The sequence below is a fragment of the Arachis stenosperma genome, chromosome 7, assembly GCF_014773155.1.
Source record: "Arachis stenosperma cultivar V10309 chromosome 7, arast.V10309.gnm1.PFL2, whole genome shotgun sequence".
Lineage (NCBI taxonomy): Eukaryota > Viridiplantae > Streptophyta > Magnoliopsida > Fabales > Fabaceae > Arachis > Arachis stenosperma.
Window position 1 is genome coordinate 54,580,878 of NC_080383.1, and position 14,112 is coordinate 54,594,989.

Genomic DNA, 14,112 nt, shown 5'->3' on the forward strand with positions numbered 1-14,112 from the left:
CTTTTTCAAAAATTATATCTTTTTCATTTTTTTTCTATTTTTCGAAAATTTCAAAAAAAAATCTTTTTCAAAATATTTTCAAAATCTTTTTCTTATCTTTATATCATATTTTCGAAAATTCACTAATAATTAATGTGATTGATTCAAAAATTTGAAGTTTGTTACTTTCTTGTGAAGAAAGGTTCAATCTTTAAGTTCTAGAATCTTATCTTGTAATTTCTTATTTGTGAAGTAAGTAATTTCAAACTTTTGAATTAAATCTTTTTATCTTTTATCATATCTTTTTCAAAAATTTTATCTTTTTCAAAATTTGATTTCAAAATATCTTATCTAACTTCTTATCTTCTTATCTTTTTAAAATTTGATTTTAATATCTTTTTCAACTAACTATTTGACTTTTTGTTTGTTTCTTATCTTTTTCAAAACCACCTAACTACTTTTCCCTCTCTAATTTTCGAAAATATCTCACCTCTTTTTCAAAAATTCTTTTTGTTCTAAATTTTAATTTTAATTATATTTTATCTTTAATTTTCGAAAATTACTAACCCCTTTTTAAAATTATTTTCGAAATTCTCCCTCTCTTTTCTTATTCTATTTAATTATCTAATTACTAACACTTCTCTTCACCTCTCTCCATCTAAATATCTGAATCCCCTCTTCTACATTCTTCTCCCATTTCTTCTTCTACTAACATAAAGGAATCTCTATATTGTGACATAGAGAATTCCTCTTCTTTTCTTGTTTTCTTCTCTTTCATATGAGCAGGAACAGGAAAAAAGGCACTCTTGTTGAAATTGATCCTGAACCTGAAAGGACTCTGAAAAGGAAACTAAGAGAAACTAAATTACAACAATCCAGAAACAACCTTTCAGAAATTTTCGAACAAGAGAAGGAGATGGCAGCTGAAAATAATAATAATGCAAGGAGAATGCTTGGTGACTTCACAAAGCCAACATCCAAATTTGATGGGAGAAGCATCTCCATTCCTGCCATTCGAGCCAATAATTTTGAGCTTAAGCCTCAACTAGTTGCTTTAATGCAACAGAACTGCAAGTTTTATGGACTTCCATCTGAAGATCCTTACCAGTTTTTAACTGAGTTCTTGCAGATTTGTGAGACTGTTAAGACGAATGGAGTAGATCCTGAAGTCTACAGACTCATGCTTTTTCCTTTTGCTGTAAGAGACAGAGCTAGAATATGGTTGGATTCACAACCTAAGGATAGCCTGGACTCTTGGGATAAGCTGGTCACTGCCTTCTTGGATAAATTCTTTCCTCTTCAAAAGCTGAGCAAGCTTAGAGTGGATGTTCAGACCTTCAAACAAAAAGATGGTGAATCCCTCTATGAAGCTTGGGAAAGATACAAGCAGTTGACCAACAGGTGCCCATCTGACATGTTTTCAGAATGGACCATATTAGATATATTCTATTATGGTCTATCTGAATTTTCGAAAATGTCATTGGACCATTCTGCAGGTGGATCCATTCACCTAAAGAAAACGCCTGAAGAGGCTCAAGAACTCATTGACATGGTTGCAAACAACCAATTCATGTACACTTCTGAGAGGAATTCCGTGAATAATGGGATACCTCAGAAGAAAGGAGTTCTTGAAATTGATGCTCTGAATGCCATATTGGCTCAGAACAAAGTGTTGACTCAACAGGTCAACATGATCTCTCAAAATCTGAATGGATGGCAAAATGCATCCAACAGTAATAAAGAGGTAGCTTCTGAAGAAGCTTATGATCCTGAGAATCCTGCAATGGCAGAGGTTAATTACATGGGTGAACCTTATGGAAACACCTATAATTCATCATGGAGAAATCATCCCAATTTCTCATGGAAGGATCAACAAAAGCCTCAACAAGGCTTTAACAATGGTGGACGCAATAGGCTGAGCAATAGCAAGCCTTTTCCATCATCTTCTCAGCAACAGACAGAGAATTCTGAACAAAATACTTCTAATTTATCCAATCTAGTCTCTGATCTGTCAAAGGCCATTTTCAGTTTCATGAGTGAAACAAGATCTTCCATCAGAAATCTGGAGGCACAAGTGGGCCAGCTGAGTAAGAAAGTCATTGAAACTCCTCCCAGTATTCTCCCAAGCAATACAGAAGAGAATCCAAAAGGAGAGTGCAAGGCCATTGATATAATCAATATGGCCGAATGCACAAGGGAGGAAGAGGACGAAAATCCTAGTGAGGAAGACCTCCTGGACGTCCCTCAAGCAAGAAGGAGTTTCCTATTAAGGATCCAAAGGAATCTGAGGCTCATATAGAGACCATAGAGATTCCATTAAATCTCCTTCTGCCATTCATGAGCTCTGAAGACTATTCTTCCTCTGAAGAGGATGAAGATGTGACTGGAGAGCAAGTTGCTCAATATTTAGGAGCTATCATGAAGCTAAATGCCAAGTTGTTTGGTAATGAGACTTGGGAAAGTGAACCTCCTTTGCTCATTAGTGAACTGGATACCTGGATTCAGCAAATTTTACCTTAAAAGAGACAAGATCCTGGCAAGTTCTTAATACCTTGTACCATAGGCACCATAACCTTTGAAAAAGCTCTATGTGATCTAGGGTCAGGGATAAATCTTATGCCACTCTCTGTAATGGAGAAGCTGGGGATCATTGAGGTACAACCTGCCTTGTTCTCATTACAATTGGTAGACAAGTCATTGAGACAAGCTTATGGAATAGTAGAGGATGTGTTAGTAAAGGTTGAAAGCCTTTACATCCCTGCTGATTTCATAATCTTAGACACTAGGAAGGAAGAGGATGAATGCATCATCCTTGGAAGACCTTTCTTAGCCACAGCAGGAGCTGTGATAGATGTCAACAGAGGTGAATTAGTCCTTCAATTGAATGAGGACTACCTTGTGTTTAAGGCACATGGCCAAACCTCTGTGACAAAAGAGAGTAAGCACAAAGAGCTTCTCTCAGTTCAGAGTCAAGAAGAGCCCCCACAGTCAAACTCTAAGTTTGGTGTTGGGAGGCCACAACCAAACTCTACGTTTGGTGTTAAGACCCCATATCCAAACTCTAAGTTTGGTGTTGGGACTATACAACATTGACCTGATCACCTTGTGGCTCCATGAGAGCCCACTGTCAAGTTATTGACATTAAAGAAGCGCTTGTTGGGAGGCAACCCAATTTTATTTATCTAATTTTATTTTATTCTATTGTTATTTTGTGTTTTATTAGGTACATGATCATGTGGAGTCACGAAAAAAATATAAAAATTAAAAACAGAATCAAAAACAGCAGAAGAAAAATCACACCCTAGAGGAAGGACAGACTGGCGTTCAACGCCAGTAAGGAGCATCTGGCTGGAGTTCAACGCCAGAACAGAGCATAAATCTGGCGCTGAACGCCAGAAACAAGCAACATTCTGGCGTTTGAATGCCAGGAATGTGCCTTGAGAAAAGCTGGCGCTGAACGCCAGTAACAAGCATGGAACTGGCGTTCAACGCCAGAAACATGCTACATATGGGCGTTGAACGCCCAGAACATGCTTTACATGGGCGTTGAACGCCCAGAACGTGCATCACCTCGGCGTTCAAACGCCAGAATGGTATGTAAAGGCATTTTACATGCCTATTTGGTGCAGGGATGGAATTCCTTGACACCTCAGGACCTGTGGATCCCACAGGATCACCTCAGGATCTGTGGACCCCACAGGATCCCCACCTAACATATTCCCACCTTACCTCCTAATCCTATTAACACTCTTCCCCATGTCACATTTCCCAAAACCCTTCACCAATCACCTCAATCTCTCTTCCCCATCACCTCTTCACCACTCACATCCATCCACTCTTCCCCATAAACCCCACCTACCTTTAAAATTCAAAAACACTTTCCCACCCAAACCCACCCTAAAATGGCCGAACCTACCCTCTCCCCTTTCCCTATATAAACCCCTCCATTCCACTTCATTTTCACACAACACAACACCCTCTTCTATACCTTGGCCGAAACCCACCCTCCCCCTTCTCCTCAATATTTTCTTCTTCTTCTTCTTCTCTTCTTTCTTCTCTTGCTCGAGGTCAAGCAATATTCTAAGTTTGGTGTGGTAAAAGGATAAGTTTTTTGTTCTTCCATTACCATCAAATGGCACCTAAGGCCAGAGAATCCTCTAGAAAAGGAAAAGGGAAGACAAAAGCTTCCACCTCCGAGTCATGGGAGATGGAAAGATTCATCTCCAAAAGCTATCAAGACCACTTCTATGATGTTGTGGCAAAGAAGAAGGTGATCCCTGAGGTCCCTTTCAAATTCAAGAAAAATGAGTATCCGGAAATCCGACATGAGATCCAAAGAAGAGGTTGGGAAGTCCTAACCAACCTCATGCAACAAGTCGGAATCTTAATGGTTCAAGAGTTCTATGCCAATGCATGGATCACTAGGAACCGTGATCAAAGTATGAACCCCAGTCCAAAAAATTATCTCACAATGGTTCGGGGGAAATACTTAGATTTTAGTCCGAAAAATGTGAGGTTGGCGTTCCACTTGCCCATGATGTAAGAAGATGTACGCCCCTACACTAGAAGGGTCAAGTTCAATCAAAGATTGGACCAAGTCCTTATAGACATATGCGTGGAAGGAGCTCAATGGAAAAGAGACTCCAAAGGCAAGCCAGTTCAACTAAGAAGACTGGACCTCAAGCCTGTGGCTAGAGGATGGTTGGAGTTCATTCAACGCTCCATCATTCCCACTAGCAACCGATCTGAAGTTACTGTGGATCGGGCCATCATGATTTATAGCATCATGATTGGAGAGGAAGTAGAAGTTCATGAAGTCATCTCCAATGAATTCTACAAAATAGCCGAAAAGCCCTCCACCATAGCAAGGCTAGCTTTTCCTCACCTTATTTGCCATCTATGTCACTCACCTGGAGTTATCATAGAAGGAGACATCTCCATTGAAGAGGATAAGCCCATCACCAAGAAGAGGATGGAGCAAGCAGGAGAGACCCTCCACGGTTCTCAAGAGATGCATGAGGAAGCTCATCATCAATAAATCCCTGAGATGGCTCAAGGGATGCACTTTCCTCCCAACAACTATTGGGAACAACTCAACACTTCCTTAGAAGATTTGAGCCACAATGTGGAACAATTAAGGGTGGAACATCATGAGCACTCCATCATTCTCTATGAAATAAGAGAAGATCAAAGAGCAATGAGGGAGGAGCAACAAAGGCAAGGAAGGGACATAGAAGAGCTTAAGGACATTATTGGTCCTTCAAGAAGAAGACGCCACTAAGGTGGATTCATTCCTTGTTCTTATTTCTTTCTGTTTTTCTGTTTCTATGTTATGTTTATCTATATTTTGTGTCTCTACTTCATGATCATTTGTATGTAGTAACTATGTCTTAAAGCTATGAATAAATTCCATGAATCCTTCACCTCTCTTAAATGAAAAATGTTTTAATTCAAAAGAACAAGAAGTACATGAATTTCTAATTTATCCTTGAATTTAGTTTAATTATATTGATGTGGTGACAATACTTTTTGTTTTCTGAATGAATGATTGAACAGTGCATATGTCTTTTGATATTGTTGTTTATGAATGTTAAAACCGTTGGCTCTTGAAAGAATGATGAATAAGGAGAAATGTTATTGACAATCTAAAAAATCATGAAATTGATTCTTGAAGCAAGAAAAAGCAGTGAATAGCAAAAGCTTGAAAAAAAAAAGAGGTGGCGAAAAAAAAAATATAGAAAGAAACAGAAAAAGCAAGCAGAAAAAGCCAATAGCCCTTAAAACCAAAAGGCAAGGGTAAAAAGGATCCAAAGCAAAAGAGTGAGCTTAAGAGCTCTGGACACCACTAACTGGGGACTCTAGCAAAGCTGAGTCACAATCTGAAAGGGTTCACCCAGTCATGTGTCTGTGGCATTTATGTATCCGGTGGTAATACTGGAAAACAAAATGCTTAGGGCCACGGCCAAGACTCATAAGTAGCTGTGTTCAAGAATCAACATGCTTAACTAGGAAACTCAATAACATAATCCGAAAATCTAAGTTCCTAGAGAAGCCAATCATTCTAAACTTCAAAGGAAAAAGTGAGATGCCAAAACTGTTCAGAAGCAAAAAGCTACAAGTCCCGCTCATCTAATTATAATTAATATTCATTGATATTCTGGAATTTATAGTATATTCTCTTCTTTTTATCCTATTTGATTTTCAGTTGCTTGGGGACAAGCAACAATTTAAGTTTGGTGTTGTGATGAGCGGAAAATTTATACGCTTTTTGGCATTGTTTTTAAGTAGTTTTTGGTAAGTTCAAGCTACTTTTAGGGATGTTTTCATTAGTTTTCATGTTAAATTCACATTTCTGGACTTTACTATGAGTTTGTGTGTTTTTCTGTGATTTCAGGTAATTTCTAGCTGAAATTGAGGGACTTGAGCAAAACTCTGAAAAAAGGCTGACAAAAGGACTGCTGATGCTGTTGGATTCTGACCTCCCTGCACTCGAAATGGATTTTCTGGAGCTACGGAACCTTAAGTGGCGAGCTCTCAACGGCGTTGGAAAGTAGACATCCAGAGCTTTCCAGCAATATATAATAGTCCATACTTTATTCGGAAATTGACGACGTAAAGTGGCGCTCAACGCCGAGTACATGTTGCTGTCTGGAGTTAAACGCCAGAAACACGTCATAACCCGGAGTTGAACGCCAGAAACACGCTATAACTCGGCGTTCAACTCCAAGAAAAGCCTCAGCTCGTGAATAGATCAAGCTCAGCCCAAGCATACACCAAGTGGGCCCCGGAAGTGGATTTATGCATCAATTACTTACTCATGTAAACCCTAGTAGCTAGTCTAGTATATATAGGACTTTTAACTATTGTATTAGACATCTTTTGATCACTTTAGATCTAAGGAACACCTGGGGGCGCATAGTCCTTAGACCATGGGGGCTGGCCATTCGGCCATGCCTGAACCTTTCACTTATGTATTTTCAACGGTGGAGTTTGATGTGTGGAAAACGATCCAACAAAACTCACCGGCAAGTGTACCGGGTCGCATCAAGTAATAATAACTCACACGAGTGAGGTCGATCCCACAGGGATTGAAGGATTGAGCAATTTTAGTTCAGTGGGTGATTTAGTCAAGCGAATCAAGTTTTGGTTGAGTGATTTGTGTTTAACAGAAAGTAAATTACAGTAAATGTAAAGGGGGAAGGGAAAAGTGCAGTAAATTGAAGAACAGAATTGTAAAGTGCAGAATCTTAAATAGCAAGAAAGTAAATGACTGAAACTTAAAGTGCAAGAAACTTAAATTGCAGTAACTTAAATAGCAAGAAAGATAAATGGCTTGAATATAAAAGGGAATTGAGGAATGGGATTGCAAGATCTAAACAAAGAAGAGGTAAATTGCAGTAAATGGTTGAGCAGAAAGTAAATCAGCAACAAGTAGCATTCAAACAGAATTTAAATGAAATGTAGCAGAGGTTCACAGAAGAACCCAGAGTGAATTGTGATCTCAGGATCCCAAGAGACTAGGTAGCAGAGCCTAGATCTCTATTTGCCTTCCTAGATCCAAGTTCACAAAGTAATTAACAGAAAATTAAAGAAGAAGCAATTGAATAACAGAATTTAAATTCAATTATGCAGAAAACAAGTGCAAAGAGCTTGAATGGGAATTGGGACAGAATTTCCCCAATTTCACACACCCAATACTCAGAAAACAGAAGAGTAGAATTGCCCAAGGGAATTGAAGAAGGAGATCAATCAATTCTCCCTTGATCCTCTTGGTGCTCGGACAAGTCTCTCAAGAAAAGTTGCTAAAATTCAAAGCTCAAAAGAAAGTGCAAAATTCAAAAGCTAACCAAAGGTTCAAAAAAAAGGGTCCTAATTACATCAAACTAAGTCCTATTTATACACTTTCTATTCTTGGATAATGGGATTTGGATGGGCTTTTGGATTGGTGAAGAAATGAATTCAAATTAATTTTTAATTTGAATTTTGGCCCAAAAACCACTCCCAGGAGGCTGCCCTGCCCTTGTGGAGGGCAGGGCAGAAAATTGATGCTTGATGCTTGGAGTTGGTGCGGCCATGTGCGATTCTGGTGCGAGTTGGTGCGCGCCTAGCACGAGTGTGGTGCGCCAGAGGCTGCCCTGCCCGCGCCAAGGGCAGGGCGAGAAAGGTTGATGTGCCAAGGACGAGCGTGCGTGCGGATGGTGCTGCCAGAAGGAAATTTGGTGCGCCAGGAAGAAATTTGGCGCGCCAGGATGCGCGTTGGTGCGTGGGAGGCTGCCCTGCCCGCGCCAAGGGCTGGGCAGAAACGGTTTGGTGCGCCATGGATGAGACGCGCGCGCCAGGTGCTTGCCAGGATGAGTGTTTGGTGCGCCAGGAAGCAAATTTGGTGCGCCAAGATTTTGAAATTGATGCGCCTAGTTCAATTGCTGCCCTGCCCGCGCCAAGGGCAGGGCAGGATCCTTCCTTCACGTCGTGGGTTCGATCCTGGTGGCTTGCAAACACGCTACTTTTTCTTTTGATTTCTTGGCACGCTAGTTGGTCTCAAAGCTTGGCTTCCTCATGGTTCTTTGTTCGAACCTTGTGGCTTGCATGGGAGCTATTTTTCCTTGGATTTCTTTCCTTTGAGAGCCCGATCCTGCTCTCCACAAGGGCAGGGCAGAGTTTGCTTCTCTTGGCTCCAAGGCACCATTTTGTGCTCTGCCCTTAGAGTGGGCAGGGCAGGGTTGCCTTTGCTTGCTTGGTCACTTAATGCTGCCCTCCTAGAGGGCAGTCTGCCCTTGTGGAGGGCAAGGTTGCTTCCTCCATTGTGATGCGGCACGCTTCTCCCCCCTTTGGCCACGCTTTCCTTTTCTTGTGTCACGCTTCTTAGGCCACGCTTTTCATTTTCTTTTCTTTTCTTCACCTATAATAAACCAAACAACCACTCAAAGTATCACTAATTTCAAGAGGCTTATAAATCAATTAAAATGCAATTAAAATTAGCTTAAACCTCATGATTTAACATTAATTTCATAGTGGTTGCTTGATTTAGAGAAGTTGTGCATTTTCACTCCAAATCACTTACTTAGGATGGAAGAAAGTGCATAAATGCTAACAAAACAAGTGAGATTAGCTTGAAAAAAGGGTATATGATGACTTGTCATCACAACACCAAACTTAAACCTTGCTTGTCCCCAAGCAAGCATCAAAACTAAGAGAAAATGGAATGAATAAGAAGAGTGTATATATCCTTATTATGCAGATAGCAGAACTTGGTCTATGGAGCATTTATGCAGACAATGACACTCATTTATTGTTGCTGCTGCATAATACACATTTTGCATCAAAAGTTTGCTAAACTTGCTGTTATAAGACTCACTTTTTACTCACTCCCTTGATAACTTTTCTTAGCTTACAAAGCTTAAACAAGCTTATTACTCTTTTATAGGTTGGGTGTCAAATGCTGCAGCATAGCCTTTGGCTTTATTTTCTTTTCTTTTGCTCAACATCCTTCCACCACAGACACTTAGCTCATTAATTCTTCCTAGGATCATTGATGCCCAGCATCTCTTTGGATCACTAAGTGCTTTGTATCTGAGTTGCTCTTTATTGTGGATTTTCAATTGGCCATCCTAAATCAGTTGATCTAAGTGACCGGGTTTCAAAATACCCCTTAGAATTTACTCATCCAAGCAGATCTCAGTACAAGAACACCACAGGCATTTGTCCTAAGGTTCAAGCCATTGGTGTCCAACCTTTATTCTTTGTTTTTCTTGCCATTTTGGCTTTTTCTTTCTCTTTTTTTTTTTTCTGTTTTTGTTACCAAGGGTTGTTTCATTCTTAATAAAAGTCTTTGTAACAGCAAGCTAACTCACAATTAATGAGAATGATATTATGCAACACTTATTCCATGAGTCATGCATTTAATCAAACACATATGCCACCACCAACTTCCATTCATACTCATGCAACATTGGATATTTTACTTTTCAATTCAAACCAAACTCTTTTATTTAAGCATATGGGAAACAAAGCAATATTTAAAGCTAAGTGATGGATACAAGCATTATGCAAACTTGACATTTTCACAAACAATTTCACTTGTAGCTAAATGAACACTTTAGCAAGAAATACAATGGCTTCCAGATTCGAAACATCACACAGCAGCAAGGATTAAGTTCAGATACAACCTTTGAAGTTGCAGCCCTTTGATTTTTCTTTCTGCTATGTCCTCTTTGAGTTACAATGCATAATGTCTTCAAATGTTGGCTTATATCCTGCATAGTTCTCAAAGTTGCTTGATTCTCAAGCCCTTAATTACATGGTTAGTAAGCATAATACTGAGTGTGGCTCTTGGATTGATTTTGGTGTATGAACACCAAACTTAATTGTCTTGCCACTGTCTCAGATGTACCAAATTAACCATAAGTGAAACCATGTATCCTTGCTAAAGGTTAAATGAAACAAAAGCTAGAAAACAATTTAACAGTTGAATAATATGTTTGCTTGCTTGGAGCTAGAATCATGCAAGAGATGAGAATGTGTTAAATGAAATTTTTGGTGGAACACCAAACTTAAAAGTTCTCATTCTCCCTCAAATTGTTTTGGTGTGCAACACCAAACTTAGCTCCTTGCAATACATACCAATTGTTCAACATCTTTATTGAAAAGCTATGAAAAAGACAACTACCTCAGGTTGGGTTGCCTCCCAACAAGCGCTCTTTTATTGTCATTAGCTTGACATCTTCATTTTTGCTTCAAGAGGGGTTCAGGTTTTGGACCTCCTTTTCTTTGTTCCATTGCCCACCTAAGTACAGCTTTGCTCTATGACCATTTGCTGTAAACTGACTCTTTGTTGCTTCATCTAGCAACTCAATACTCCCATAAGGAAAAACCTTGGTCACCAAGTATGGACCAGTCCATTTAGACTTGAGCTTGCCAGGGAATATCTTGAGCCGTGAATTATACAAGAGTACTTGTTGTCCAGGTTTGAACTCCTTCTTCAAAATTTTCCTGTCATGCCATCTCTTAGCTTTCTCCTTGTATATCTTGGTGTTTTCATAGGCTTCTAGCCTAAACTCATCTAGCTCATTCAGCTGCAACAATCTTTTCTCTCCTGCTGCTTCAGAATCCAAATTTAGAAGTTTAGTGGCCCAAAAGGCTTTGTGCTCAAGCTCTACAGGGAGATGACAAGATTTGCCATATAGCAGTTGAAATGGAGACTTCCCTATAAGAGTTTTAAAAGCTGTTCTGTATGCCCAAAGTGCATCTTCCAACTTCCTAGCCCAATCCTTTCTTGTGCTACCAACTGTTTTTTCTAGGATCTTCTTTAGTTCCCTGTTTGCCAATTCTGCTTGACCATTAGTTTGGGGATGATATGGTGTGGCTACCTTATGAATAACTCCATATTTGTGGAGGAGTTTCTCCATCTGTCTATTACAAAAATGGCCACCACCATCACTGATGAGACCCTTGGGTACTCTATATCTAGTAAAGATATGCTTCTTCAAAAATTGAAGAACAACTTGTGCATCACAGGTAGTTGTGGCTATGGCTTCCACCCATTTTGAAACATACTCCACTGCTACTAAGATATATTTGAAGGAATAAGAAGGAGGAAAGGGTCCCATGAAATCAACGCCCCATAGATCAAACAATTCTACTTCCAAAATGAAGTTCTGTGGCATCTCATTCCTTTTTGTTAGTCCTCCTGCCCTTTGACATTCATTACATTGGTGGACAAATTCCCTAGCATCTTTGAAGATGGTAAGCCAATAGAAACCACTTTGTAACACCTTTGCTGCTGTTCTTTCTGGACCAAAATGTCCACCATAGGCTGAGCCATGGCAATGCCACAATATGTCTCTTATTTCACCTTCAGGGATACATCTTCTGATTATTCCATCAGAACATCTTCTGAACAGATAGGGTTCATCCCACAAGAACTTCTTTGCTTCATTGATTAGCTTCTTCACTTGTTGCTTAGTGAATTCTTGAGGTATCTTCCTCCCCACTTTGTAATTAGCTATATCAGCAAACCATGGTGTTTGTTGAACCAACATAAGATGCTCATCTGGGAAGCTTTCATTCACAGGCAATGAAGCCTTTTGAATTGTCTCTGGTGGCAGCCTTGACAAATGATCAGCAACTAGATTTTCAGTGCCTTTCCTGTCCCTCACCTCAATGTCAAATTCTTGTAAGAGTAGAATCCATCTGATAAGCCTTGGTTTAGCATCCTGCTTTGACATCAAATACTTGAGAGCAGCATGATCAGTATATACCACAATTTTAGATCCTATCAAGTATGATCTAAACTTATCAAATGCATAGACTACAGCTAACAATTCCTTCTCTGTTGTGGTGTAATTTTTTTGAGCTTCGTTCAACACTTTGCTTGCATAGTATATAACATGATGCAAGTTTCCCTTCTTCTGTCCAAGTACAGCACCAATTGCAATTTCACTCGCATCACACATGAGTTCAAATGGTAAATTCCAATCCGGGGGTGTGATGATTGGTGCTGTTGTGAGTTTCTGTTTTAAAGTTTCAAAAGCATGCTGGCAATTTTTATCAAAAACAAAAGGTTGATCATTCATCAAAAGGTTACTCAAAGGTTTGGCTATTTTAGAAAAATCTTTGATAAACCTTCTATAAAATCCTGCATGCCCCAAGAAACTTCTAACAGATTTCACATTAGTTGGTGGAGGGAGTTTTTCTATTATTTCAACTTTTGCCTTGTCAACCTCTATTCCTTTTCTTGAAACTTTATGACCAAGAACAATCCCCTCAGGTACCATGAAATGGCACTTCTCCCAATTCAAAACCAAATTAGTTTCTTGGCACCGTTTCAAAACAAGAGTTAGATGGTTTAAGCAAGTATTGAAATTATCACCAAAAACAGAGAAGTCATCCATGAAAACCTCTAAAAATTTTTCAACCATATCTGAGAAGATGGAAAGCATACACCTTTGAAAAGTGGCTGGGGCATTGCATAATCCGAATGGCATTCTTCTATAGGCAAAAACTCCAACTGGGCATGTGAATGAAGTCTTTTCTTGGTCTTTTGGATCCACCACTATTTGATTATACCCAGAATAGCCATCAAGGAAGCAATAATAAGCATGGCCAGCCAACCTTTCAAGCATTTGATCAATGAAAGGGAGTGGGAAATGGTCTTTGCGTGTGGCATCATTCAACCTTCTATAGTCAATGCACATCCTCCACCCTGTCACCGTTCTGGTGGGAATGAGCTCATTCTTCTCATTAGTAATGACTGTCATCCCTCCTTTCTTTGGTACCACTTGGACTGGACTTATCCATGAGCTATCGGAAATAGGATATATGATTCCTGCATTCCATAACTTCATCACTTCCTTCTGGACAACTTCCTTCATTGCAGGGTTTAATCTTCTTTGAGGTTGAATTACTGCTTTGGAATTGTCTTCCAAAAGAATCTTATGCATGCATATTGTAGGGCTGATGCCTTTTAAGTCATCAATGGTCCATCCTAAGGCATCCTTGTGGGCTCTGAGAACATCAAGAAGCTCTCCTTCTTCTTTTTTGTCAAGGATGAATTGATGATCACCGGGAGGCTTTCTGAAGTCCCAAGAAATGCATATTTGAGATGAGAAGGTAATGGCTTCAGTTCTTGCTTTTGCACCTCTTCTTTCTTGCTTGGTTCCACTCCTTTGTTTATGAAAGCTTCAGCCACATGTTCCTCTATTGTTTCTTGACTGTCTTTTTCTTGCTCATGTTGATCAATGTCTAACATTTCTTCCACCAAGCTTTCTATCATATCCACCCTTAAATGATCTTCCTTCTCTGAGGGGTGTTGCATTGACTTAAAAACATTGATGATCATTTGCTCATTGTGTACTCTGAAAATCATTTCTCCTTTTTCCACATCAATAATGGCTCTTGCAGTTGCTAGAAATGGTTTGCCCAAGATGATTGAATTGTTGCCTTCCTCATCGGTGTCAAGGATTACAAAGTCTGCAGGGAAGATAAACTCTCCAACTTTTACTAGCAAATTCTCCACAATCCCATTTGGCACCTTGATTGATCTATCTGCCATGACTAGTGACATCTTGGTGGGTTTGAGTTCTTCTATGGCAAGCTTTTTCATCATGGATAAAGGCATCAAGTTAATACTAGCTC

The 14,112-nt window shown here is 39.5% G+C and overlaps 1 non-coding gene across 1 annotated transcript; it reads right to left on the reverse strand.

The window, feature by feature from the left end:
- Positions 1 to 1,291: 1,291 nt before the first annotated feature.
- On the reverse strand, positions 1,292 to 1,395 carry LOC130942779 (small nucleolar RNA R71). Its single transcript, XR_009071330.1, has one exon. It is a non-coding gene; the product is annotated as a small nucleolar RNA R71 (small nucleolar RNA).
- Positions 1,396 to 14,112: the final 12,717 nt, after the last annotated feature.